This window comes from Octodon degus, unplaced genomic scaffold (assembly GCF_000260255.1).
Source record: "Octodon degus isolate 3935 unplaced genomic scaffold, OctDeg1.0 scaffold00064, whole genome shotgun sequence".
Taxonomy (NCBI): domain Eukaryota; kingdom Metazoa; phylum Chordata; class Mammalia; order Rodentia; family Octodontidae; genus Octodon; species Octodon degus.
Window position 1 is genome coordinate 11,200,381 of NW_004524640.1, and position 4,359 is coordinate 11,204,739.

At 58.2% G+C, this 4,359-nt stretch overlaps 1 protein-coding gene across 3 annotated transcripts in view; it reads left to right on the plus strand.

The window, feature by feature from the left end:
- The window catches only part of Mgat3 (mannosyl (beta-1,4-)-glycoprotein beta-1,4-N-acetylglucosaminyltransferase), an 18,735-nt gene that overhangs the window by 1,208 nt on the left and 13,168 nt on the right, over positions 1-4,359 (plus strand). The window contains exon 1 of one of the 3 annotated variants that reach the window (XM_004634636.2): positions 1-172. The exons of 1 other annotated variant lie outside the window; for it this stretch is intronic. The gene's annotated coding sequence lies outside the window, so the exon portion shown is untranslated. The remainder of the gene's footprint in view (positions 173-4,359) is intronic. One more of the 3 variants, XM_023718987.1, reaches the window with a different exon arrangement.

The window sequence follows — 4,359 nt, forward strand, 5'->3', positions numbered from 1 at the left end:
GGGCCGGGGCTGCACCGCCTGCGATGCCGGGCGCCCGCCGCCGCCGCCGCAGGAGCCCGGGATGGGGCGAGAGGCTGCGGTGGACGCTTGCATCTCCCCGCCGGGGGCCCCGGGGACCGCGGAGCCGCCGCCGCCGCTGCTGCAGCCGCTGCTGAGATCCAGCGGGCGATGGGTGAGTTGACCCCTGTGCCCGAGGGCCGCGCCGCAGCCCTGCAGTCCGGTATACCCCGCGCCGCTCCGCGCGCCCCTGCTGGAGCGCGGCCTGGGGGGCGGGGGCGGGATGCAGGGTGCCGCTCAGCGGCGCCCCCTCCCCCTCCCCCGGCTGCTTCCAGGCCCGCAGGGCAGCTCCTTGGCGCGCCGACCCCTCCCGAGCACGGCGGAGGGCGTCCCGAGGCGCGGGGCCCGAGCCTTGCTTTGTGCGCCGCCCCCCATCCCGGGCTCCCGCGCGGCTCGGAGCGGGGCTGGGGGCGGGGGGCCTGAGCGCCCGCCTTCCCCACCCCCGACCCAGGGCTGCTGCAGCGGCGGCAACGAGGCCCAGGCGCGGTCGGGGTTCTGGGCGGGTGCGGAGGCTGGGGCTGTAGCTGCCCGTGGGGACCAGGCAGAGGCGGGTACTGAGAGAGCCCCCCCCCACACCTTTTGGTGTGTGTGTGGGGGCTCCCGCTCTTTGCACTGCACTGCCCAGGGCGGAGGAGGAATCCTGGCTGGGGAAGGGAACTATAAATATCTGCAAATAGTGAGTTCTGGAACCCGGGTGAGAAGGGAGCGCCTGTGTGTTGGTGTGGGGGGGAGTGCCTGAGCTGGGGTGCAGTGAGAAAAGATGGTGAGCAGCTCAGCCAACCCTGTTGGCCACAGGTCGGATGACACCCCCCGGGGGAGGGGGACAGGAAGGCTACCCCAGTGAGATTCCTCCACTGTCCCCCCTTCATTCCCCTTCACACAAGTCCAGATGAGCCTTCTTTGGGGTGGTGGCAGAGGGCACTGTCATGTCAACCAGAGAGGCTCTGTTATTAAGGGCCAGGCTCTGGGCCAAGCATGAGGATGCCCAGGAGAGCAAGACATCCCTCCCTCCCCCTAAGCTGGCAACTCGAGTTATTGATGCTACCCGGGACTAAGGCGACAGGCAGGGGTCCTGGGAAAGTTTGAAAGAGGGACTCTCAGCCCAAGGGGGAGACAGAACTCGCCACCGGAAGCAGTGACACCGGGAGAGTGGAAGAGTTTGCTGGGTAGAGGGCGCTAGGAAGGGCATTCTGGGCAGAGGGAATGGCAGGAGTGAGGACTGGAAGGCAGGAGTGGCTGGGGCCGATTGAGAGATAGAGGTGGGGGATTGTCCGACAGGGAGAGGTGGAGAGCAAAGCCCAGGCTGACTGGCAGGAAGGCCAGGTGGAGGCGAGGTGACAGGCCACACCAGGAAGCTGGCACAGGCTTTTGACAGCAGGGAGCAGAGACAAGGCTGGGAGCAAGCCGACTGACTCAGCCAACCGTGGGAGCTGAGCTTCTGCCCAGGCCCCTGATGTGGGCAGGGCTGCTCTGTGCACCTGGTTACCCTCTCTACATAGCAGCAGGAATTCGGCCTTCTCAATCTCAGTTTCTACCTCTGGTAAATGGGAAGAATCAGGGGCCTGCCCATTGGCTAAGGTGTTTAAGTGCCTGCTGAAACAAAGCAGTCAGGCTTAGGATGCAGTGGTTTGATCCCCTCATCCTCAAGCCAAACCAGGCCTGCCCTGAAGGCATCCTGAGCAGCCCCCCCAAAAAAAAAATGGGAAGAGTACTCCACATGATTTACCTGTCAATTGATGTTGCCAGCATCACTGAGGGCGCACAGTGCTAGGACTTGTGGGAGGGCAGAGAGTGAACTGGAGGGAGACAAGGTTGGAAGAAGCAGGGAGGAGCAGCTGGTGGGAGGGTGGTCTCCATCACTGTTCCCACTTACCCCATGGGCAGCCACCACCTTTTGCCCCCCATACAAGAAATTTGGGTTATACTACTCTGCTCCCCAAAGACCAAGGGCCATAAGTGCCCCACAGTTGCCTGTAATGTACTCTCCCCTCCTAGCCGGCCCTGCCTTCTATGTGGGAACCAGGGCTCCCTTCTAGAATCTCCTTCAGACATTTGGGCCAAGAAACATGATGTCTTGTTTCTTCTCACGTGAATGGTCCTGGGCTGGGTGGTGGGGCTGCAGGTCTCGCTCTCAAGAGGTTAGAACCCTGCTGGGCAGTAGATCCTACTGGGTGCCCTCTGTGCCAATGTGCCCAGCCCCATGCTGGCTATCAGGGACAGGGCCGGAGTCATTAGGAACAAATTCCAGAGCCAATGGCCTGGCTGCAGTCCTGGCCCTGCTAGTTCTTAGTGTGTGATTGTGGACTAGTGCAGCTAGTCCTGCAGCTGTGTGCTCAGTTTCCTTGTCTCTAAGAGGGGAACAGTGCATGCTGCTAGTATTGGGCATGCTTAGTGTGGTTTTTCCTGGGTGTGCACCAACCCCTTTCAAGAGCCTGCGTGCAGGGCCAGCGAGATATCTCAGCGGCCTATAATGCCTGCCCCTGGCACCACAGGCCACAGCAGCCCCACCCCCAGGGTGGGCTGAGCCGGCCACAAAAAAAAAAAGGAAAAAGTGTGTTTGAAAAGAGAAAGCGGGGCTGGCGAGATGGCTCAGTGGCCTAAAGCGCCTACTTGGAACAAGCATGGCAAAGCACAGGGACCGCGGTTCGATCCCCCAGCACCACATGCCAGCCAGCCCCGCCCCCTGGTGGGCTTAGCTGGCCACACACACACACAATAAATAAATAAATAAATGTTAAAAAAGAAAAGAAAAGAGAATGCATTGGGGCTGGTGAGATGGCTCAGTGGTCTAAAGCACCTCCAGCACCACATGCCAGCCAGTCCCGCCCCCAGGTGAGCTGAGCTGGCCACACACACACACACACACACACACGTATACATACATAAATAAAATTAAAAAAAAAAAAGAAAGAAAGAAAAGAGAAAGCATTGTCACAGTACTGTTGTCTCCTGACTACGGCCCTGTAGCCAGGGTCTGCCTTCCTGTGTCATTGCTCTGGCAGGGGCCACCGGTATGCTGGGATGTGGCTTTCTGGAAAAACAAAATCCCCACAAGCAGTGTTGGCAGATTGCTGTGGTGTAAATCTTCCCACCGTGCCTCATAGGAGCCTCCCAAGGAGAGGTGACACACATCAACTTTGGCTCCCAGCCCTTCAATAGGTGCTTAATGGTGGCAGAACAGAAGGAATGGCTTCAGCAGTCAGTGCTGTAGGTGAAGGGTTGGCAAGAGAAATGCTGGATGTGCTGGAAGCTGGAGGCCACCCTAACAGCCAGCTGTGGGACTGAGGGTAGAGGGGACAGAGGGCTCACAGAGTCTGAGGCCACCCCACTCCTGCTCCCTTGAGCCTTAGCTTGTCCTTGAGTTTGCACAGAGGAACCCAGGTGGACCCCATGGTTTGGCTTAACTGTGCTCTGAGATGTTCATCAGACGCTTCCTCATGCACCTGCTCCATGATGCCAGCCCTGCACCCCAAATCAGACAGACCCTTCCAGTTCTGCTGTCACCCTGTCTGTGTGCAGCCCTCAGTGGGCATGTGTCCCTGCAGACACCCATGCCAGAGGGCTGTGGGGACCATCCCTCTGCAGAGCAGACATGCAGCTCACACAGCACCAGTGGCTCAGGGAGGCGCCCGTTAATTCTGATTCCCAGCTGTGGACTCAGAGTGTGTGCCTGTCTCTTTGGTATGTTTGTTTGTCACGTGGTTCTGATAGACTGACAGAGACAGAGGTACCTGGGTAGCTTTGGTAAATAACTGGATGAATGAATAGATAAATGGATGAATAGATGAATGAATGAATGAATGAATGAATGAATGAATGAATGAGCGAGTCTCGCGGGTAGGCCTTTCTGTCCTGCACTGTGCATCCCTTCCCATTCTAGCACAGGGGAATGGCCCTCCAGAGGGCAGCTTCACACCACAGAGCGACACAGGAACCCTGCTTGGCAGGAGTTATTGTCCTCACCTCCAGGAAGGGGACAGGAAGCTTTGACTAGGAGGAGGCTTGAAATATACCTCGTCCCCTGTGGTCTAGGGTGGAGCTGAGCAGGGGACCCACTCCTTGCCCATAAGTTGGGAAGTTTACAGAATTCTAAAATACTTTTCCGGTGCTGCCTGGAGTGGAAATCCCCACTTCAGGCAGCACCACCCCACCTCACCCCTTTGGTGCCCTTATTTTTATCTTTTGTATAAAAATAAAATTGCTGGGGCCGGGGAGATGGCTCAGTGGAATAAGCACTTCCCTGGCAAGCGCAAGGGTCTGAGTTCAATCTCCGGTTCTGCCAAAATAAATAAATAAGTAAAT